Source organism: Chlamydotis macqueenii, chromosome 2, assembly GCF_036417535.1.
Source record: "Chlamydotis macqueenii isolate bChlMac1 chromosome 2, bChlMac1.mat, whole genome shotgun sequence".
Classification (NCBI taxonomy): domain Eukaryota; kingdom Metazoa; phylum Chordata; class Aves; order Otidiformes; family Otididae; genus Chlamydotis; species Chlamydotis macqueenii.
Genome location: NC_141557.1, coordinates 28,459,540 through 28,483,934, shown reverse-complemented (window position 1 = coordinate 28,483,934; position 24,395 = coordinate 28,459,540). Strand labels below are relative to the sequence as shown.

General features: G+C 35.6%; 1 long non-coding RNA gene across 3 annotated transcripts in view; it reads right to left on the bottom strand.

Annotated features, from left to right (window-relative positions):
• Positions 1 to 845: 845 nt before the first annotated feature.
• The window catches only part of LOC147601611 (uncharacterized), a 49,224-nt gene continuing 25,674 nt past the window's right edge, over positions 846 to 24,395 (bottom strand). For 2 of the 3 annotated variants that reach the window (XR_015257771.1, XR_015257769.1), the window contains 2 exons: positions 5,978 to 6,077; positions 846 to 1,800 (listed from right to left, as the gene is read on the bottom strand). This is a non-coding gene — a long non-coding RNA (uncharacterized LOC147601611). The remainder of the gene's footprint in view (positions 1,801 to 5,977; positions 6,078 to 24,395) is intronic. The other variant, XR_015257770.1, reaches the window with a different exon arrangement.

The following is a 24,395-nucleotide window of genomic DNA, read 5'->3' as shown; positions in this document are numbered from 1 at the left end:
TAACTTAAAACACTGGGAATTTTTACTTAGACATCAGAGCTTGCATTAAAATCTATAGTTAAGCTACTGTTTCCACTTACATTTCTGACCCAATTAAAGCATCATTGCTTTATCTTCAGTGCAATTTCACCACTGCTTTTAGTGTAAGTTTGACTTGTCCTCAGAATATTTTGAATAACCTCCTAATTAGGCCAAGATGACCTACTTTGAACTTAAAAATATAAACTTTTTTTTTTTCTAAAATAAAGCATTTCTCTTACTGTGAGCTAAATGTTTAGAAATTGCTTTAAGAACTGACTGGGGCAGACTAGAAATAGATCAAATTTAGCTTCCTAGCAAGAAAAAAAAGTGAAACATTTCACAGTTTTTGAACCCACTTTAACATAGAAAATTATATGTTTTCAGGTTGTCACATTCTAAGGCATGTGTTTCTTCTGTGGTAACACATTTTATTGCATTTAATATGCAAATTGAGCAAAACCAATTTGGTAGTAGTACTTAACGATAAGGAATGATGATAAGGTGATTTGGGAAATAATTTAATCAGTGAGAAACAAAATGAGTAGAAATGGAAATAAATGTCAGAATTAAACTATCTCAGAAGGAAATACTATAGTTTATATATAAACTCCGTTGTTTGGTGACTGTTTTGGAGCTAATCTGGCAGTTTTGTAGCTACCTATCTGCACCACTTAGAGCATCCTCCTACCAAAGCTCTTACCAAACTACATCAGCACTTTTGTTAGAAGACCTTCGAGGAGCTTTTAATTCATTTGTAAAAAATTATCTCAAGATGAAAAATGTCAGAAAATTTAAGTCCAGAAGCAATACTTTCTGTTTGTTAGTTAGTTTGTTTATTTAAATGACAAATACAGAAGAGGAGGAGGGAAGTCAGCTACTTTAAAATCAGGTGAATTTTGAAAATATTTATGGAGAGCTTTATTGTCTGAAGTGACTTTTTTTTTCAGTTTGTAACCAGGAGTATTATTTAAGAATAATAAATATATTGCATGAAGAGAGAAATAACTGAGATAACAATGTAATCCAATTTAATAAATGTAAAACAGCATGCACAGCTTCGCTTCTATCACTAGCCTCTCTGAAACCAAAACATGCACATGCGTATCAATAGGCAAGTTATTTGCTTTGGTGTGTTGTCACAGGATCAAACTCTTTAAGTCTAGCTAATGTGCAGCTAGTTCCAGCTACAAATTTAGCGTGACTATTTGACAAAAAGTCTTTTACCATGAAGCACAATGTAGCCCATGAATCCCATCATTCCAGTGGCAAATCAGCAGCACCTCAAGTATTTGTAGAGGTTTGTGGTGAATCACAGACTAGGGAACATGATTATTGAGCATGGATACATTGAAACGGCGTGGAACTCACTCTTGCTGCTCACCCAAAATTGCCTTCCAGATGTCTGCACAGTTGACCAAGAAGATTGACTTTGATTGCACTTTCTCCTAGGTACTTCACATGTGAAATTCACAATCCCATTGTTCAGTGCACATGAAGCTGTGCTTGCTTGGATTTGTCTGGTGTCCCAGACAAGACAGTCCTGTTCTCTGCAAAGCTTTCTGGAGGAGCAACACTTTGGAGCTCGTGATATTTTCAGCAGAGAGCAGAGACCTGAGCAAACAGCAGCACAACAGACATTATCTCCTTCCATAGCTGGGGTTTCCTCAATGCCGTACACATCCCTCTTCCTCTGAGAAATCACAGGTGCCTTCCTGTTCTCCACTTCTGAACACTTCCAACAGATAGCTACAGGTTTCTTATGAAGTATCTGCAGATGGACTATTAGAGAATGTTAGGGACAAGAGCAGGCAGAGATGAGAAGAAAAGGCGATGGACACTTGCTCTTATTTATGCTTCCCTCATTGGCTCTATTTGCTGAGGTCCACATTACTCCCTTCCATGATGCAGTTGGATGTATGCATCTTGCTGCAGAATTCACATTTCACTGCATACTAAATCTCTGATTCCAGACTTCCTAGTGACTATGGTCCTTTCTTCTCTCAGTTGTCATAGTAAAGGCTGATGTTTATTTGTTACTTTTTGTACACTGAGGCTTTTCACCCCTGATTTGTTCTTTTTGTTACTATTTCCTTTTTTTACGCCACACTGAAAATTAGTACTCTTTCTCCATAAATTTTCCCACTCCCATCACTAAAATGCATTGTAACACTAAGACAAATACTGTATTTTCAGAACCAATTCACCAATTTTCATTTTTCCTTCATTATTTTTCTATCTATCTCCTCAAATTTCAAGATGTATGCGTGTGTGCATATGTATATATATTCTGGAAGTGACTATAATACCACAATGGCAAATACTTAAGCAACAGCTTATAATAGCTCCAAAATTCTTGTAATTAGCTATAACCAACAGAAAACAAAGATGAGCTTACCCAGTTCTACATTGCCAATACAATAAACAGTGCTACTGTGGGACTTGTTTGTCATGGCTGACAGGAGACATCAAAAAATAATATTTGAAGGAAGGACAAAATAAAATTCCTTGATGAATTATTCCTTATTTTATGAGAAACTATAATAAAATTCTGGTGAGGCATTATGGTATCACTAGTTCAATTGTTTAAATTTATTTGAGTCTAACTATTGCAGTCTAACTATTAATGTTTAACAATCCCACCTAAATTTTCAAAGCTTTGCATGCAGCAGAGTCTCACTACTCTTGTTAAAGTCAATGAAAGCAGTGTTTCTAAATCCCAAGCAGCTCCTTGGAAGTTTAGCAGTTATGTCAGAAATCCTAAATTTTTGTTAGGGAGTATGATTGCATTAGAACACATTAGGGAGATCATGGTAGCTTCATAGAAAATCTCAGCATTTTGGAAGGAAGAAAGGAAATAAGTCAGAACTACAACATATAGAAGAATTCCAGGGTTCTATATAAGCAGATAGATATTCCATATATAGTGACATTATAGCCACATAAGAAATGGTATAATAATTTGAAAAAAAACTTCTAATAAGCAGTGCTGAATATTTTTTCAGTCTTCCTCCAGCTATTCTATCTCCCTAAAAATTATTTTACTATTTATTTAGCTCTTAAATAGCATGGAGCAACTGTAAGAGTAATAATAGTAGTACTAATAATAACCAAGCAAGCTTGCTACACAAAAGATTTCTCCTTTTTTTCTCAAATGTAGTCTTTCAAAAGATTTGCATGTCAAACAATAGGATCAGTCAGACTCTCTCTCTTTTAAGACTGTTGCAAGGATCTAAGGAGAAGATGTGGGAAAGGTTACAGTCAGATGCTCTGCACTAAGGCAACGAGACAGAGAATTAGCTTCTGGGAAAATAATATCTTCCTTTCTCTAATACAATTCCCTACTCACTGTTAAAAATGACTTTTTCTGTGATTCTGAAAGTACTCCATTAAAATCCACTTATTCCAGGAGCAATTGGTTTGTTTGCTAAACATTAGTAATAAATATTCACATTTAAATAAAAGGTCCCTAGCATTTTTGAACTGACAAGTATAAAGGAATAAACACAATAAAAGGAAGTTTTGTGAATAGTAGAATTATTAAAGCCTCAATGTCTGCAGATTTTGATGTTATCCCCTAACTTAAGCCCAAGTTTTCCCTCATCTCATGACATCCACCAGAAGCATGTGCTGTGGCTAGCCGGGACATTAGATGCATACTGTGTCGCTGGTTGACTGATTCCAACCACGGTTCATAACTTCTGAATTTCTGTCTCTCTTTATATCAGGGATGCATATTTGGGTCTCCTCCTTCCAGTTGCCAATTTTAATGAAGCTTGTAGTAACCTAATCAGAAAACCAGAAACCACTGTCTTCTGTCTCATAAAAGTGAGTCAACAGATTTACGTATTGTTAGGGAAGGAGAGATGGGCAGATGCAGAAACAAAATCTTAATTTGTTTTGCATAAGAAACCTTAATTTCCTTTCAAAAGCTGATTAGAAAAGAAAGAACAATCAATTACCAGATAGATTTTATTTATTTTGGCACAGTTTAAGTTCAGTCAGTCATGATGGTACTTCTTAAGCATCGAAAATATGTCAAAATGTTTCTCATCAGTGGGGAGAGTTTACTAGATTTGTATTATAAAGTGGGAGTAGTATTAAGAGCCTGTTACTGTGTGAAATTGGCTTTACTGGAGGATAACTCCATGTTTTACAGAGTTCTCTGCCCCAATGAACATTTACCTCTAACTGTTGATGTCATTCACTCAGCTTTCAGGATTACATGTAGCATTATACTGCTTATAGTCTATTAGCTGTTTTCCTGGTGATCCCTGATTCTAATTGGTGCCATAAATAAGGCATCAGACCAATAGATATGGAAGAGTTATGTCAGAGAAAAATAGTTCCTGCATGAGCAAAATTCTCTTTATTAGCTTCTGATGGCTCATTACTACAAAGTACTCTATTCTATGTCAATGTACTACTGAGATAATTAGTATTTTAATATTCTAATTCCTTTATCAAAATAGAAATATTTAGCCAGTGCCCAAACTGTAAATAGAGATTTGTTGCTGTTGTTCACATAATTTCTTTACTAATTTTATGTATAAAGGTCTCCTCTTTCAGTACCATGTTAAAAACATCCATCGTGGAGTCTCGCAGGATGCAGAACTGCAAAATCTCATTCTCAGGGCAGCATACAGCTTTTAATCTTCCTGACCTCCTCCTTCTTTCAAGAAATACTGAAAAACATTGGGAAAAAGTGTAATTTAGATCTGTAGTACTTTGGATTTATGATATTGATCATGTGAAACTTTTTTCCTAGCCACTAAATTAGGATAAAACAAGGATTATTCTAACAGTGCCTCTGCTATAGTTAGGCTTCCAGATAGAGCACTGGGAGCTCAGTACACAGAATAAGAAGCAAATACTGTAGACTAAGGAAACTTGGCAAAATCAGGTGAAAGTACTTGACAAGGTTATGGTTTGAATGAATTTATTAATCTAGATTACTTAATTAGCATTAACTGTCTTTAGTTCTTTAGACTGCAGTTTTATTCTTTTTTTGCTAGTTTTCCACCTGTACATTGCAGCCTGTGCTGTCTTTGGTCTCCATATCCTTAGAACAACTGATGCTTCCTCTTCCTTGTAAAATAATGTTGACAAAAATACACCAAAAAAAAAAAAAAAGATAAGACTTTCTCTTCAATGTCATTATTTTCTGGATAAACCCTTGCACTGAGGGTACGGACTCCATATGGAACTTTTAAGGAAATAGTCTGAAAATAAGCAGCATTGGTTGGCTGAATTGCTGAGTTGCGAATGACAAGCCTCAAGTATTGCAGTTTGTCAATCAAATCAGACACTGTTTATTTGCTTTTTCTGTAGGAATTGCTGTCAAGTATGAAAGTAATAAGTATGGAAATTACAGGAACAAAAGCATCAAGTGCTAAATAAAATAAACATTTTGCATCAAGTCTGAGAATCTCTACACAAAGGTCTGACACGCTTCTAATAAGTCCATTTTCAGAGGTAGGAGATCTCAGCTAAAGGAGTCGTTGAAGTCAGCCAAGGAATGCTAAATTTTGTTGTAGAAATCAACACTATGTTTCGTCCATATCCATCCAAGCTTTCTACTGTTCTTTGGAAAAGTAGTAAAAAGTGTAAGAGGTAGTCTTTATTGAAACTTGAGGGCTTTAAAGAGCACAGTCAAATGCATAAATCAAAGCAAGAATAAACAGGAAGTCCAACAGACAGCTGTTGGGTAGTTGCATTGCACGTTAATGTAACTTAAGTGATGGTCATATCAGTGCTGCTTGGCATGGGCCTAAAAATCAAATTTCTAATCAAATTTCTCCTCTAGTTTTAGTCAGTCATGAAGGATAGGGCTTCACAAACATGTGTTGTGATACCACAACAAGATTGTTTTTAACTCCCTAAGCACACTCATAAACTTAGTAAGTAGTATAGGGTCAAATCCAAAGCCAAACTGAAATCCAAATGGTGCATTTCTTACCTTTAGCTCCAACACTGCAAGCCAGAACCTCACCTACAATTAATTATCATAGGTCTGATAAATTCACCAGGTGAAGATCTTCCTTTTATTCTTTCTGAACCTGGAACACAAGTCATAAATTTCTTTGCACTTCATTCTTTACGGAAGTAAAGTTGTATTTGAAACAGAATCATTGTACTCTCTTAAGCTTTTCATCAAGTGTAGAGATAATGCCTGTGCAATATAAATGTGAAGTCTACTTTACAAAAACACATAATATAGAAACACTTTTTTCTATTGAAGTTTGTATGAAGAAATAGTATTTTTTATTAGACTGTAATAAGTTGGAAAGGAACAGGTATTTTCAAGCAAGTGCAAAGACCAATAGCAACTAAATATGCTGAATTACTCCAAGGCCATCATCCTTCCATATACAATTTTCAGCACAGAAACTGGAACCTACATTGGTAACACTGTGTGTGCATGAGGCCTCCAAATTAACACACGCACCATCACAACACTAGCAGCCATCAAGTTATACTCAAAAGCTGTGATGTGCAGGCCACAACCGCACCACCATCCTCACTGTTATCCTTGCCCTACTTTTATCCAAAACATGCAGCTACAGCAGTACTATAAGAGTATTTGTCCTTTATCAGACAGAAAAAGTGTTCTTGCCCAGAAGACTTATAACCTATATGAAATACGTAAGAGGGATAAGAAAGGATATTTAACAAGGGCGATAACTCATCCTCTTGCTCACATGTTTACTGATAGTTAATATGAATGCTATCAGTGTTTTTTGATACTCAGATGATAGATAGGCTGGTATTTTTTGTTCTTCTAGAAGAAATAAGTCTTTATATGGTGGTATTTCACAGACTTAGAGAAACATGGCACAGCTGTGAGACAAATTACCTTGGGAAGCATATAAGCAATAAAGGCAGAAAAACTTCATACAAAATACAAACAAAGATGAAAGTAAGAATGCAAAGTTTTGCACAAAGACTTTCACAGATCTTTGAAGTGTTAATTAGTGTGAATAGATGTATGAATAGTTTTCCTCATTCTGAGTTCTTGTTCATACGGTATTAAATATTTGGATTTTAATAGACAATTATGGGTGGAATTGTAATCATCAAAAATAACTCTGGCAGGGGCAAACCTTGGGGCTGCATCCAGCCTGTGTTTGGAGTATCAAAGGAGCAAATATCCTCAGTTAATTTTTATGGTCCTTTCACTCAATTTTCATGCCCAGCTGTTAGCCAGTGGCTTGATGTGGTATAAACACCTTTCTTTGGCAGACTGGGTGCAACACCTTTACGGCTTTTTAAACCCACAAAGATCCTCCGTGATGATTCAATGCAGCCCACACACTTAAGTCTTAAATATGTTAGTGAATTAATGCTAAATGACTGTAGCATAATCAAAATTTTATGTTTGTAGTGTATGATTTTCTTCTTCTCCAAGGTTATTACAGTAGGGCAAGTACTGTAAGCCATAAGGGTATACAAGATAAGTCATAAGTCATATGGGCCAACAAAGGCAAGACTTGGCCTTGCCTTTGACAAAGGTTGTAAATTTGACAACATTGATCTAGACACATGGGCACAGCTATTATTTAACTCAAGTACATCTCCTGAAAGCTCTACAGGGGACCACTGGCTAAAGCTGTTCTTTTCTGGCAAAGTCTTTGAAATAGGGCAGCTCTGCAATTACTCACTTAAAGGTAGTGTAAGGTGTACCCAGACTGAAATTCACGCTGCAGCATGCAGCTGTGCAGAAACAAACCCAGAGACTTCATTTTAACATTATGATTGAGTTTATTCTGCACCAGTGAATACCATTACTCTAAGCGTGCTTCCAAAATCCTGTTTATAGACAAACGCGTGGGGTGTTTTTAACTGAAAAGCTCTAACAGAGGAAAAGGAGCTGCAGCAGTCAAATAATGAAAAACCCAAATAGATATCTTGTTTATTCTTGTTATAATTGGTCCCCTGTAGTGTTGCTAATAAAATAACTGACAGCTAGAAAGCAAGTGAAAAAACAGAACATCCACTCTTTTCTTTGCAGCTGCTTTGAAAAGGCCCTGGGCTTGGATGATGAATTGTTGCTAAGTGAGAAAAGAGTTTTCCTTTAAAACACCAAGCCTTCCTTTAAGCTTTTATCTGATGTTCAGGCAGAAACATTATGTGCAAGTTGTAAAGCAAAAAATTCATGTAAAGCACTAATATGTTTGTAGATCAGGGGAAAAATTGGACAAATATGTAAATACCCTAACACTTATAACACAGAGCAATTCACTTCCCTGTCATGTTTCAGAGCTGATGCTATGTGACTAGACTTAGTAATTAACACAATGAATCAAATAGCGGGGATGCCAGCAGAATTTCCTTCTACTTGAGAAATGCAATATATGCTTTTATAAAGACTTCTTCTATATATATTTATATAAAGCTATTTAATAAAGGAACAAATAGAAATAAAACTGAATGAGGCACAAATTTTTCACCTTACAGTCCTGGACGCAACATGAGAATGATTATGAGTCTTGGATTACTTCTGATGTCTTAGAAATCTAGTGATTAGTTTGCTACTTTCTTAAAAAGTTACTGAAATAAGGCTTCATGCAAAGAAGGGTGTTTTTTAGAAAACTTGTCATGAGCTTAAATAATTGTTTGGCAAAACAAAAAATACGTTTCTCAGTCCATACATCCAGCAGACATTGACAAGTCTAATCTTTCTGATTATATCTTCAATAAATCTTAATTTTAGAAAAAAACCTGCCATTTCAAAGTCTTCTTTTTAGGTAGCAGAACAATAAAGAGGATGATGGAATTCCTATTTCATAAATCATATTGCAGAACATATATCCAGCTTAAAAAGAATGTCTTCAGTAATATTTTTCCAATCTTGTTTCAGATGGATGAATTCTTTAAAGACATTTTTGTATCTTGTAATAATCTAATGGTTTCCCTATCTGTTCAATAATTCCTATCTATAATTATACCTCTCATGCCAAACCTTTTTCACTTGAACCTTTATGAAATTCTGTTTTTACTGTTCCTAAAAAAAACCAGTGCTCTTAACAGTGTGACACATACCATATGTCATGCCTGGAAACCTGTAGGTGAGACTATTGCTGTGCCTTAAATGTTTTTATTACTGTTTTCCTAAAACTTTCAGCCTAGGATCCAAGTCCAGTATAAGCACAGTGGTAGAATGATACAACCCTTATTTGCTTCATTTTGAGGACAGCCCTCAATGTCATTTCTTCAGCTTCTCACATACCACAGAAATAGGATAGCCTCTTATTTTCTTTCTATGTTTAAAACCACTGAAAGCAAACAAACAAAAAAAAAAGCCCCATGAAAATTCGTGGAATAGTTTACACAAAAATGCAAGTTTTGCAATACTGGGAATTTTTCAGTGTGAATAGGTTTTGATGGTTTCCCCAGCCTGAGTCCTTATCTTAGTTGCACCATATATTTGGCCATTATCAGACAGAACTGTATGACTTGAATATATTTGAAGGAGCTACAGCTCAAAGAGAATCAAGGCATCTTGATGGCACGTAAAGTGGCATGATTGCCAGATCTGGTTGCCAAAATGCCAGCCAGTGATTTGGCTCAAAATAGTGCATTTTCTTTCTTCTGTTCCCTGCAATTATTCTATTGCTAATATTCTGGTATACATTAAACTAGCTTAGTGATCAATATTGCCTTGATATCAAGATTGCTTATATTCTCCCTTGGTTTCCTAATGTCTAATGTATGTACACCTTATAAGGGAGTTTATGTATACACTCAGGGAACTGACCCTTTGGAATGGGGCTGATGTAAAACATATGGTTTTAGCTGAACTGTACCTTTAGTTTACTCTTATTGTTGTCTGAAACTGCTTTTTATGAGCTGCTCTCCAAGAATTATTCCATTACAAGGTTTAAGACTACAAAAGAAAATTCCTTAGTCATTAGCAGAAATATGGAAATTAGCTTTGGCTTGCATCCAAGTTGACAAGTTAATAAATATTAAAAGCTAAAGAGAAAAATAAGAATTCTTGACTCATTTAATTCTAAATGATATAGCACCTTTTACATCCTGGTTTTATACTATGCCTTGGGAAATATTCACATGAAATATTAGGTAGGGTTATTTTGTACTGTCATCTTTAAAATACACTGGTTTATGACATATTATGTCCATGGAAAATGGTAATAGCCATGAGTCAGAGAATTATTTAAGGATATAGTTCACTTCTGATGGGACACTTAATTTCAATGTTACTATTTTGGATCTAAAATTGTTTTTTGATTTAAAACTAGGCATATGCATTTTGCAACAAATAAACACAAACAGCATTTATATTTAGGTTTAATTATAAACCGAAGAGTCAAAGCTAATCTTTTTTTTTATAAGCAATAGAATACCGCACTAATCCCAGTAGCTGATGTATAACGTAAGAAACCCTTAATAATGGAAATTAAAATAAATAAATGTCCAGCTTGCCTGCTTAGGAGAAGAGGTTAATAAATCTCAATGCAAATGCATTGAACTTCATACAGAGCTGTACCTTAGAGACTGTACTGTTGAAAAGGTATATGCAACATTTCATAGTGTTTGTATTGCATTTCTTCAAGAACGCAAATCAGAAGGGAATTTTTAAGTCTGTTCTGATAGTTTGAAAGTTCTTCTTCATTTTCTTTTAAATGAGTTTACCTGCATTTTCACATTAGGTTTCCTGAATATTTTTTCTCTATAACATTTGATTATATGTTGTTCGTTTAATCTATTTATTTGCTTTTTAAACCTAAGAAAAGAAAACATCCTTCCCATTTCCTCTTTTTATCTTCTCTAATACTCAACTCTCTCTATATATCTCTGCAGTATAGTACCTATGCATACTATTTAGAACACGCTTTTTTCTATACAAACAACTCATGTTTAATATAAATGAGCTCAGATTGATTCAGATACAGTAGGAGCTAAAGAGTGATGGCTGATGCAAACAGGAAGGGTGATTAGTATTGTTCTTGCTGCATGATGAATCATGCATTAAAACAATGAATTGTCCTTTGGGCTACGAAACACATTAGCAAACAACATGATGGCAAATATATAATCTTTTATCTGATGAGGACAGTATACCTCACAGAGGATGGTAAGACTGGAGAAGAACAAGCAGGATTATCAATGGGATTTTTGGAAGCTGACTGTGTGGAGCAGAACAGCTGCTTGGTCTCTGAGACATACTGCTCGAAGTAAACCTTTTACAGTGATCTCTCTTGCCACTTCTTTTTGAATAGTTACATTTTAATCATCATCATTATCATTATCACCACCACCACCTTTCTTAGATGAGTGAAGGTCAAATCAAATCAATAAAGGTTGGAGGCTGGAAAAAAGCAGTAACTCCCTGGTGCCAGTCTCACAGATGAAGCAGCAGTGATCTTTCAGAGCAGTAACCCACATCTCAAAGTCAGCCTCTAAAAAGGCAGCATCTCCCCTGTTTGACAATCCTGATGCTCTTGTTCTCTATCCTCCAAGTCTGACATGCTTCAGTGGTAAATAGTTCTGAGGTCACAGCATGCACCCCCTCTCTCTTACAGTAGTACTTATGGGAGAATATGCTTTGGAGGCCACTGTACTACTAACTGTTGAATTTTTCAGTAACACATTTATGACACATAGCAAAACATGCCTGTAAATGAAACAGACCATGAACACCTCTCCAACTTCAGGCCACCTCTCAGGTTATGGGTCACAACTTTACAGCTAAACTACCATTTCAGAACAGGTTGGCTGCACGTACCACAGTCCCTGGTGCGACTGTTCCCTGGCCTGAGTTAAACCCAGTACCACGTCTAGATGTGGCCGAGAGGGTGCTGAAGCAAAGCTGCACCTTGGACTTCACTGGCAATGTGACAGCACTAGCACGCACTAGTCCATAAACCCTGGCCTGTTTGATTTGTCAATGTAGTTTTCTTCTCCTATGTCTGTTGTCTTGTCTTAAATAATAATTTCCTCATATGAAAAACTGCTTTCCTTCAGTGTTTAGCAAAATGGGCTATGCTACTACTGCAGCTAATAATTATTTTTATATTAGCCTGTAATGGAAATAGTTCTTTGGCAATATTTTAGTAAATTTCCTTTATATTAATATATCACACTGCTTGAATATCGCAAATTACATTTGTATTTATGAATAGCTTGTGGGCCAATTTCATTGGCAAAAACCACCTCCAGCACAAATGCAAGAAAATAATAGAATAAACAAAGTCTTTTACCTTTAACTACTGTTTCCAGTGATCTGGTGGGCTGATGACAGGAAAAATACTTATGTTGACACCTCCTGAATGTTAATCAGCAGTTCTAATTGTATCTTGGTTTTATGAAGAGTTCAAGTACCTTTATTTTTTATTTATAGATGCTGTGATGTACCTGTTCACCAGTAGGTGTTCAGAACTATGCCAGAAATTCACATGCAAATGTAGGGAAGTAAGACTTTGGATAATGAGGAACATAAAACATGGTTATAACTGCACAATTTTCACTTTGCATAAAAATAATACCCAACACCCGACCACAATTTTAAAGCTCTCTCCATTATTCCATCTGAATAGATAATTTACTTTGGTGTTAGGCTATTTTTCGCCCAATCAAAACTAATCATCCCGATCAACTCTAATGACATAATGTTTGAAATAGGATTATTTTGCTCGATATACTGCAGGGCATTAAAAATTATATTTCCTTCCAGGCTAGACTACATTAGTTCTTGTTCACTTGCTTAATTTCAAGGGAAACTTTAAGGAAACAGGCACTAATTCTCATTTAATTGGAATGCCAATAATCTCAGCTCTGAAGTACTTCAACATTTCAGCTTTCAGCAGTAATTTTCAACTTTTCATGATGACTTTTTGTGTTTAAGACAGATAATGATTTTTTTTTTCCATATCATTGCTGTGTCTTTAACAGAGATTTTTTTTGGTGGAAAAAAATACTTTCAGAAATGTTTGAAGTGTCACCGAGTGGTGCTTTCAAAAATTTCTAAATTGCTCTAAAAAATCTGATTTATCATATGCATACCAAGAACACAAAGAACGACAAAAATTACCATACTGAATCCCAGCAACATACAAGCTACTGCAATACATGTCCAACAGGTGCCAGATGTGTGGAAGTTAAAAAAATCTTACATTTAGTATTCAAGCCTCTTTCTTCATTATGGGCTTCCGTTAAGACTGAGGAATCCAGGGTTGGTCCTGACTTTCCTCCTCTGCTCTGAAGTCATTTACTTTTTATCTGTCTTGCCTGAGACAGCTGTTTCATTTCACCGATAGATGTTATGTCACCTTACAGCTATCTTGGGCTTCTTTCACTTTATGAGGGCTGTTTTCCTCTACACATTTTCATTTCAACTCTTGTCTTCTTATATAAATGATGAGCTCTTTAAAAACATAGTACTGTTATCTATTGGCACAGATCAAGGAGTGTCTGCAATCCACAAATGAAACTGGTATGTGGGTTGTGGTTATCTCAACTCTATTCTATTCTAGACACCAGAATCATAAACTTTGATATTTCACAGAGGAAATGAAATGGTCTTATATTTTATCTGGCACAACTGTACCCTCATTTGTTTCAATTGCCTCAAATTACACTGGCAATATATACTGTTAGTAACAAGACCAGTTATATCAAAGATAATAATAAAAATATATTTGTTTCAGATTGAAGTGAATTTTCGATTTGGTTGCTTTCCAAAATAGAGCAGTAGTAGAGGAATTATATTAATCTGCACAATTTAAGCTTTAATGGACTAGGAAACATGCTTTTACATTAATATGATTTAAACCTAAAGTACTGCAGTTCTATTAAAAATAAATCAAGTTCTGCATGCACGTCTGAATAACCAGAGTTTTTACAACTTGTATTGCTTTTTCTTTTCTCTAAAAGAAGAAGACAATCCTGAAGGGATTGACATGGGGACTGCAAGCTGCGGTGAATAATGAAAAACATATCTAACAGCTGAGGTGTAAAGCAAGTGATCTGAGTATAATCATAGAATCATAGAATAGTTTGGGTTGGAAGAGACCTTCAAAGGTCATCTAGTCCAACCCCCCTGCAAGGAACAGGGACATCTTCAACTAGATCAGGTTGCTCAGAGCCTCATCCAACCTGTCCCTGAATGTTCCCAGGGAAAGGGCATCCATCACCTCTCTGGGCAATCTATTCCAGTGTTCTACCACCCTCAGCATAAAAAAAAATTTCCTAATATCTAATCTAAATTTAGCGCCCTCTATTTTAAAACCATTACCCCTCAACCTATTACAAGAGGCCCCGCTGAAGAGTTTTTCCCCATTTTTACTATAGGCCCCCTTTAGGTGTTGGAAGGCAGCTAGAAGTTCTCCCTGGAGCCTTCTAATCTCCAGGCTGAACAGCCCCAACTCTCTCAGCCTATCCTCATAGGAGAAGTGCTCCAGCCCTTTTATCATCTTCGTGGCCCTCTTCTGGACCTTCTCCAGCTGGTCCATGTCCTTCTTATGTTGGGGGCTCCAGAACTGGACACAGCGCTCCAGGTGGGGTCTCACCAGAACAGAGTAGAGGGGCAGAATCACTCAGAATCAGATGCAGAACCAGGGGCAGAATCAGAGTGTCTTTAACACACGTCTGCTCTCAAAAAATATGCAAGGAAACTACACTAACTTGTAGGATTTGTCCTTTTTTTTCCACACCAATTGGGTCTTTTAATGCCTGATTCAAGCAGAACATCCAGAATCAGTGTAGAAGTCAGCACACATTGGCCATGCTCTGTGTCCATACATGTTTTTGGGCCTGTTTCTATGTGGGTGCTTGGATACACAGCCTTACTCTTCTTTATGTTGCTCTCTCCTTGCCCAAGTTTCAGTACGAACCCACTGGTTTGCTCTGTCTGCTGCAGTTAAGAGGCCCTTTTCTTTATGCAGGAGAATGAAAGAATTTCCAAGGGCTGTGGCAGAAAACTGGAGAGGGGAGATCACATCAGTCAGGTTGCCAAAGTTTTTGATCACAGGGAAGAGTGTAATAAGAACAGCAGGAGGGAAGAGAGCAAACAGGAACTTGGATACTGTAGTTTCATTTTGGAAACATCATAATTTTTCATGATTTTTTTTTCTGATACAGCTTCTGTGGAGCTACAAATGGGAAAATTGCTAGTATGCTGAAGAGTGTAAAGCAGTAAAAGAAAACAGTGAAACTTGGCTTCCAGGAATCAATGGAAAAAAAACGATGGGAGCTTATCTTAATTTGACATTGATTATTAAATGCAAGCATCAGAGAAACTAAAGGTATGTTGAACTTCACTGTATAAACAAAAATCTAGTCTTTATTACCTTAAATATGTGGGAAATTGGACCCATGGCTTTTAGAATAGTAAAATGCTGATGCTGGTGGTATAGCAGTATATTTTTTTGCTTCTTATTTGAGGACTATTTTTCTACTTCAGTATTAAATCATTTAATGGTATAATTTATTTTATGTATTAATATGAAGGTCATAAGTATAGATACATGTTTTATTAAAACAGCTTTTATTAAGTTATAAATTATATTGAAATTTTTTTTTCTTTCATATGGACTTCATAAAAGTTTCAGTTTTACAATGCTTTGCCTTTACTGAATCTTTAGTACTTGTCTTCCACTTCTAGAGTGTGATGAATACAGCTTCACTGTGTCCTGAAGTACACTTAAGCACACTGTAAGTGGGTATGACAAGCTCTAAATATTCAGTAAGTATCTTAATTATAGGACTCTACAGAAAAGAAAAATCCAGATGTTAAGACAACAATGCTACGGTTATAAAGCCAAGTGTTTGAAAGTAAAGATACTCCAGTGTGCAGCAGAATTTATCACTCTTTCTGCTAGTGATGATATTTATTAAGCAATTGAATAGTCCCCTTTTCTAACAAGATCTGTGCTCCTGTGAGCAGTGGTGTTGTAACCTATTGCTTGAGCAGTCTCTGGAAATAAAAATAATTAGTAACAAACTAAACACAATTCAGTCATGTCCGCTGTTAATAGTCATTCCTGAAGCTTAGCTGATATTTCAGCTAATGTGATAGTACTTTTGCACCTGAATTAAATACTATTTTAAACAAGAGAAGAAAGAAAACAGGTTCAGTTGATGAGTAATCGGTAATTAAAAGACTGTCCTAGTTCATGAATGACATTTGAATGTAGATATGAGGTTTGGTACCAAGTGCAGCCAAACACTCTGGGAGAAGAAATTTTTCACAAAGTGTTCACTACTAGTGATTAATGAAAGATAAATGTTATGTTCAGAATATTTTAAATCTTCAGAAGTTCTTATGAATATTGTTTTAATAAGATTTAATCTCCAAGTTTAACTGTTAGATAACCTTTTCCTCTTTGGAAACACTAAATCAGTAGAAACTCCCTTGCCTAAGACCTGGCACTAAAATTGTTCAGAAACAGTAAATGCTGCAGTAATTGCAACTATAACTACATGAATAAAAGACCTTAGGTGCGTGAGAAGATAGGATTTCTGAGTTATCTTCTGGCCACTCAAATACTCTGAGCATCTTGAGGAGATAAAAGCACACATAAACCGAGTCGTTTGGTCTCCAGCACAGCTGGGCTGAGCACTGGGGAAGGAGTCTAGCTGGGACATATTTCTGATCAGGTCATTTGATACGAAATGCTAGAGGTAGCCTAAAGTTGTGTTTATTGTCCTTCACATTCTGTTTCTTCACTCATTGCATGGATTACAGCTTGACCATACTGGAGGAATTGAGACTTCTTTCTGCTACTTTGCCAATATGTTTATCATGTTTTATTTATATGACTTACATCCCTACCCTGGCAACTCTTACTTCTAAGACAAAGAAGAGATGGCCTAGTAACCTATTTCTTCTTAATGACTCTGTGTGTTAAATGCCAACTATTTTAGTTATTACATGTAAGTTAATATGGACAAAGAAGTAAGCAGATTTAGGACTTTCATAGGTAAAACTTGGAAAGGGCTTACTCAGAAAATCAAACCAATCTGTACTTTATTTTGTAATAAATGTGAATGCAGAAATTATTTAGGCTGAGAGAGCACTCTCTAATGAAGTGTCATTAGCTGTGTATTATATAGCCATACTGAGGATCCAGAGGCTGGATCTCAGACTACAAGAGACTGAGCACTTCGTGATAATTATTTGGCATTTTCTCTGTCTCAGGCAATTGTTCTCTTAGGCAGTAATTAATGAAAAGTCTATTTAGGAATCACAAGATTTTAATATAACAATGAGTATGTAGTCCAGCTTAGGGTATAGCACAGATGCCTCAAAATAATTTGCTTTAACAGATAGCACCTAGACTCAATGCAGAACATTTCAAACCAAGTTGCATCTTAGTCTATGCTTCTAGAGTACTACTTACACTTTAATAGACTGCCAAAAAAAGTACAATCTGTACAAAAATGTACAAACAACAAAAAGTAATCTCTTACTGGCATCAATGAATTTTGGATTAGAAGTATTTGATTAGCAGTTATTCACTTGATCTGAGTTTGGAACATGAAATGATGATTCAACATAAAAGAACAATTTAATTTCTTAAAAGCTCAGCACATACTTAGCATTAGTCATGTAAAATTTACATGGAAAGAATTTTTTGTTTGTTTGTGGCAGGATAATTTCCTGTAGCCTAGATTTCTTTGTCTCTTAGAATATATTAATGCTATCCAGTTAATTTTTGTCATTAAACCTTGAAGAATTTACTAAAAGGAAAAAATTATAATTCTATCCCTTACACAGAATTGAAAATTTGCTAACCTAAGATTAGGTAGAGCACAGTAGCATGTGCACAAGTACTTAATTACATTAGTGATGCAAATGTTTTGCAAAATTATGGTTTTGTAAACACAATGATCTTGTTATTGTAGAGAATTTGTCATAGCTGCAATGTGGAGGCTCAGAGTCTATGAGAAATGAGTCACACTACCATGTTTAGTGCCTAAAACAAGGATTTCTTTAAAATCCATTGAATCCCCAAAGTAGTATTAAAAAATCACTATTTAATTTTACATGGTAGATTCTGTTAAAAATCTATTCTGATTTTATTCTTGTTCCGTATGGATTACTTTAACTTTAGCATATTGTAACTGCAGTAATTTTTTCCTAGCTAAGCTTCTGGATCTTCTAAATCCCCAACAATGGAAAACACCTGTGAGTATATAACTAATTTCACACCTCCTACACTAAAACTTGGAATATATATTCACGCATTTAATTTACAAAATATTAGAAAATATATGATGTGGCGTGAAATATACTTCAATGAATAGCTAGGATTCTTAGGAAATAGGGGATTATTTCACATTTACACCTGGCAGATGATAGTCTGCATCTTGAAAATTGGTGCTTACGTGTCTAAAATATTAATATTATTTTCTATCCATCTGAAGCCGTTTACTCAGTTTCTTACATAGGTATTTTAACATGAAAGTGTTGATTATAATTTGCTATTAATAACACTACTTTTTGCTTTCTTTTTTTTTGGGGGGCCGTATTTTTTGAACATGTCCATATTTTTGCTGGATTCTGTGGGAATCTTAGGTGAACAAACATAACAGATCTGACAGTAAAATACTTATATTGCTTAAATACAAAGTATTATTGCTTGATTAGCAAATAAGAGAATCTGAAAATAATTCTTCTTTAATGACCTTCATAACAGCGTGGTTTTTGCCAGGGGCAGCCATCCCAGTCTTACAGCAATCAATACCCTTCTCTCAGGGAGCAGAGAGGGCTGGCTGCTCCCTAAGGAACAGAGGGCCGGGAGCAAGTCATGGTGTGAGAGGCATTTATGTTGTGGAACATGTAAAAGAACGTGAAAAAAAAAAAAGAAAAATAATATTTTTTAGGTTGAAAAATCATGTTCACAGAAATTAGGATGCACTAAGATGCGTAGTTGCTTGTGCAAGCCTCATTCCCCTTCCCTGTGTGAGCAGGCTGTGCGCTGAAGAAAGCCAAAGTATTATGTAAAAATAGTCTGTAATCAGTTAAGCCATCATAAGATTTTTACATAAAGAAGCATAGAGCACATATTTAGCACATCTTAAACACGGAACTGTGATTTTAAGAACTAAAACGCCATTGTTTGCACCAAAAGTTAAAGTGTTATTTCTTAGTTTTCTTAAAGGAAAGACTTCATAGAACTCCACAATCCTATTTTTCCTTATTTGAGCTTTAAACCTCTGACCCATTTGTGTTGAGTTTCAGCATTCTAACCATGTGCTAAGGGAAAGGTGGAATTTCACTATGTTTTGTAAGGAATACATTAGAATAGCCAGAACTTTAATAGATACCTTTTATAACTGTAAATCTAAATAAAATTATTTTTTTTTTCTGAAAGGATAACAAGCCTGGGTTTGTGTCCAGAAACACTATACATCCTCCAGCAGTTCATGGCATCTCTGGTATAGCATATAATGAGGAGACCAATTCTGGAACATTTGCTGGGAAGATGGCCAAAACTTTTCTGAGGAATCCAGCCACTGCAGGACAAACCATGATGTTAACCATGTTTAATAAATAAATAAATAACACCCCTGCTAAACATTAATCTAATTTCAAAGTAATTTCTTTTTTTTTTTTTTTTTGTCATGGATTTTCTCTCTCTTGATTATTGTCTTTACATCAAAGAAGACATAAAAAGGGCACAGAATATTTTATAATGGAAAACCTTAAACTACTCTCACTCCAAGTTTCCTTATGATATATGTTGGTCCATGTAGATATAGATGCATATATCTATATACATGCATACATACATACATACAAAAATGCACGCATGCAGTGCCAGATCCTCAGCTGCTGGAAGTAACAGTTATTACTTACATCAACTTGATTTGTCACAGAATGAGTATGTGTACCATAAGGACTTATACAATGTCACAAGTATAAATAATAAAAATTAAACAATACTATCCTGTTTCTGTATTGAAATCTAAATATAAATGCATATATATATCCACATGCAGACATATAAAAAAAATATATATACACAAATATGAAAGAGACTGGTTTGCAGCTATCTGTCCATTTATCTATGTAATTTAAAACAATTTCTTTAATACCATGATGCTTTACTGCCATGAAACTCATTTCATATTCCATCAGTCCCTTTGAAAATGATGAAGTGAGATCATTTACGCTGTTCTTGTTAATGGGCTGGGCTTTTTATTCTTACTACAACAAAATGAGAGAATAGCTTGGCAAATTCATATCCATTACTACAACAGATGTACTGCAGTGATACTAGTCAGATCATGTTTAATACTTCTGCTAATAAAGAAAAATATTCTGTCATTTGATGAAGTCTGAAATGGGAAAAGTTGGGGTATTTTTTTTCTGTTATGCAAAGTTTCACGTTCTGACTGAAAGTACTCCTGACCTCCAAACTTAACATCTTTTTGTGAAAACTCCTGGAAAGTTCAAGAATGCTTAGGCACACATGGCTTTGTTTGGGACTTGTGGAAGTCTGAAGATATCTGCTTTTAGCATAAGGTTTAATTAATAATACTTTGCAGGCATCCAAATGTCTCTAAGCCTTCTGCAAAATTTAATTAATACTTGTAACAACCTGGAGAGGTAGTCATGGAAGATAAAGAAATTCTTTCACATGAACAGAAATGCAGCTGCCCTTGGACTGGCAGGAAGCAGCTGTTTAACAGGAGGTGGAAGCACAATTTAAGGCTGGAGATGAGCTAAAAACACAAGGAAATTTCTGTAGTAAAGGTCTGAGGTTGGTTGAAGGGCAGACATTGTGGTGAATGCTTTGTTGACTATAACATGATTCCATATGCCTGGCTTATGATAACTGTAGTTTGTTGAAGATTAGATTAGAGATCTAGGGGATTAGAGAAATAGACACTTTACTAATGGATGCCTTCTATGTACTTAGAAAGACAGATAAATAATTAAATTAATCAGATTCAAACAAAATTATATTTTTATAAAAATGATGGGCTAAACTGTACTTCTCGTTTCTCCAGCATAAGCAAAGCATCGCAAATCAGAGCAAAGCTATTCTATTAGTTCTGGAGTAGTCTATTGAGGATGCACGGAGGAGCAGAAGTGGTATTTATTTAAAATAAGGCTGTCATTTTAGTTCTCAAATAATAAGATGTCGACATAAAATCAAAATAAGGTAATTTCCTATTATAAGGATTGCTGTCAATAGAGGTACATTAAGCATTTTGAAGGCCTTGTTTGTAGGAGTGACTGGAGGTCTTTAGACAGGTAAATGTGTTCACAGAGCAATCCTCTGCATATGCACTTTGGAAGTGATGGGCATGTATGTTGGAGTTATGAGAGAAATTTCTGTATATAGAATAGTCTCTTTCCAGAGTTTCTGGCAGTGAAAGGTTTCAAGAAAAGTGGCTTGTCAATATGAAAAGACAGTCAACACCCACATGTTTTTATCTGGATTAGAGAATTTGCCTGTACAGTGCGGGAGACTCTCCTCCCACAGCACTGGCTGGGGAAATTTTGGAGATTTACAACAGTCCCAGGCCCATAGCCTGTACCTTTGAATGACTCTGGCTGTTGATGTGGCTTTATTAAAGCATCCATTGTAGTCCACTTTCATTAGTGCCATATTAAAGGCTTAGAAGCTAATACAACTTTCCATTTTCTGCTGTTGTAGTTCATACAATATTAATATATTAAATATCATTACTTTCAAATTACCTGTGATGAAGGGAGTCGGCAACATTCCCCTGGGTTATCTCCTTCATTTAAAGAAACCTGCTTCTACTGCAGAGTTGTAGTGGCAATAGTATTTTGACAAACAGCTATAAACCAGGAAAAAGTCCTACTTTCCAGTTTTAATCCATCAGGAAGCTTTTAGGGATTCATCTTGTCTGAAATATTCATAGGCAGCAAAATATCCTGAATGCCCTACAGAATTTGTGCAGAGTCAGGCAGGTGATTGATAGTGAAGTTCTGTTCTGAGTCACTCACAGTATGTAATTCTATTTGTCTTGCCAAACACTAAAGAGCAAGAAACTCATAAAATGTAAAGGTAAAGAGGGCTGTATTTTCGCCCATTTAAGAAAGAACCTGGTGTCTCCACTTCACTGTACTTCGCTGAATGTAACAAATTTCCATTAAATCAAAGGAGAAAAGCACAGTGTTCCTAGCGGAGCACTTAGAAGCTGTATTAGGCAGGTGTCATTTATGGTATCATATATATTTGTGTATAAGATTTCAAAAAACTTCTGTACAATTTTACATCATAAATGTCTGAGATAAATCAATAGATAGCTCTCTCACTTTATTTGTAATGACATTGAAAATATATTGAAGATTCTACCATTCAGTCCTTAAGTAAAAAAATCCAGCAATCCCAATACTCCACTAAGATACCTTTACGTCAGTAAATACTGTCTTAATTTACCTGGTTATACTATGACAAAGGAGATAATAAAATACGTACATCAAATTTAGTTACCTACTTTTATTAAAATGCCACGTGTGGGTTTTTTTAAAAAAATATTATTTTCAAGAAAATGCTGTTCATATTTACATGCTTTGTCATTAGTTTATTTCCATCTCTCTACTATTATGTAAACTTGTAGGGAAAGATTCCTGCACTGCTACAAAAATATAAATTAAACATGAAGTGGCAGCTTACACTCCGCCTTTCGTTGTTTTTCTCATTTTAAGCTAGGCTATCAAACTGGTTGGACATTTTATACAGTGTTTGTTTTTTTGTTTTGGCAAGTGTCCATGTAACTGCTTTCCCAGTGGACCTCAACTGATAACATGCAACCATCTTTCTTTCTGTTGAGTCCCACTGCATCTCTGTGAAAACCTGTTTCGACAGAACTTGTACAATGTTCTGCTGCCAGGACACTACTGGGAATAAAACCCAGCCATCCCCAGAAGTGATATATGTGCTCTGTATTTTCAGAGCTGGACACACTCAGCACCACATTCACTGGGAAGAAAGCTATTCATGCGATAAGGTAAGTGTCCCACATAGCGTCCTTTGCAGCCATCAAAGGTATTACAGCTGAATTGTCTGTCTTTTGCCACATTTCACCAAACCAGGAAATTAATGAAATACTGGTAGAGATCTTCACTGGCTTCCTCAAAAATTCACAGCATTCCCCAAGGAAGCGGACTAGGAAACTTACTGCTTTCCCTACCACTTTAACACTAATAAGGTACCCAGTGACAAACAGTTGGTTTGTGCTGGATATTACTACGTACCACTTGAACACAAGGTGAGAGGGACTGAAAACCCTCCTCCAGTCTCCAGCAGGGAAAAAAATTTCCTGATCGCAGCTGGCAGTCTGCATGTCATGGACATAATCTGGGAGACCCAGAGTTCAAACCTGTGGAAATTTGTTGGCCTTGTCACCAGGAATAATATGTATTGCTGCATTAAAATGTGTCCCATGTTTTCTAAGCATGTGTGTTGTAGGATGTGGGAAGGGAAAAATATGCATGCTTAGAGACCTCTGTTTTAGACTGACTCCATAATTTCAGCTATTTCACCTCTTCTGAGGGCAACTGACTCTGTGAAAGACTGCAGGATTTCCTACTTGCTCTTAGGATTTGTCATGTTTGGTTTCATTCTACTTCACACAATGGCTATGTAATGCAACAGGAACCATATTTGTTCAAGACTGAAAATGCCTCTATACAGAAACAAAGCAGGCATTTAAAAATGTGCTTACAGTCGAAAACTGATCGTGTAATCAAGATAAAACCAGTTGTAGCTGGAAGTTGGTACAGAAAAAAGGGAAATAAAAAGAAAAAGCAATGAAAGGCTTACCCACCCCATACAGAGGGAAAGTCAGATTAGAGGTAGGAAGGCAAAAGAGGGAAAATTAAGAACACAGGAGTGCAGAACAACACAAAAACCAACTCTATCTCTGTAAAACAATTATTTCTTATTCAGCAGCATCTTTTTGTTGCCATACAATATTTGTTCTTGGACAATATTAATCTCTTAGCTTGTTTATTGACTAATACCCTGTTTTTTTTTTAAAAAAAAACAACATTATTTTACTTACATCTTTTTCATTATTTGCCTGTTTTGCCTGTTAAATGAGTGGAGGAGAGGGTGAGATTTTCTACTTTTATATAGAACAATTTTATCTGCTGGTAAAATTATGCATGGGAGAAAACGGCTCATAGAATTGCCACAAATTACGCACCAATTCATCCTCCCAAATGTAGTCTAGATGAACCAACAGATATACTATAAATTCAGACGTGTCTCCACATGCAAGTCTGGGGGTTTTTTTTTTTTGCATTCTTATTCCTCAAAGCCTCATTGAAATCAGTAATGCGAGCATCCTCTTTCAATCAGCAGCAAAGACAATTGAAAAAATTACAAAAAACAGTAAACTGTAAAAGTAGGATTAGTGCCTTC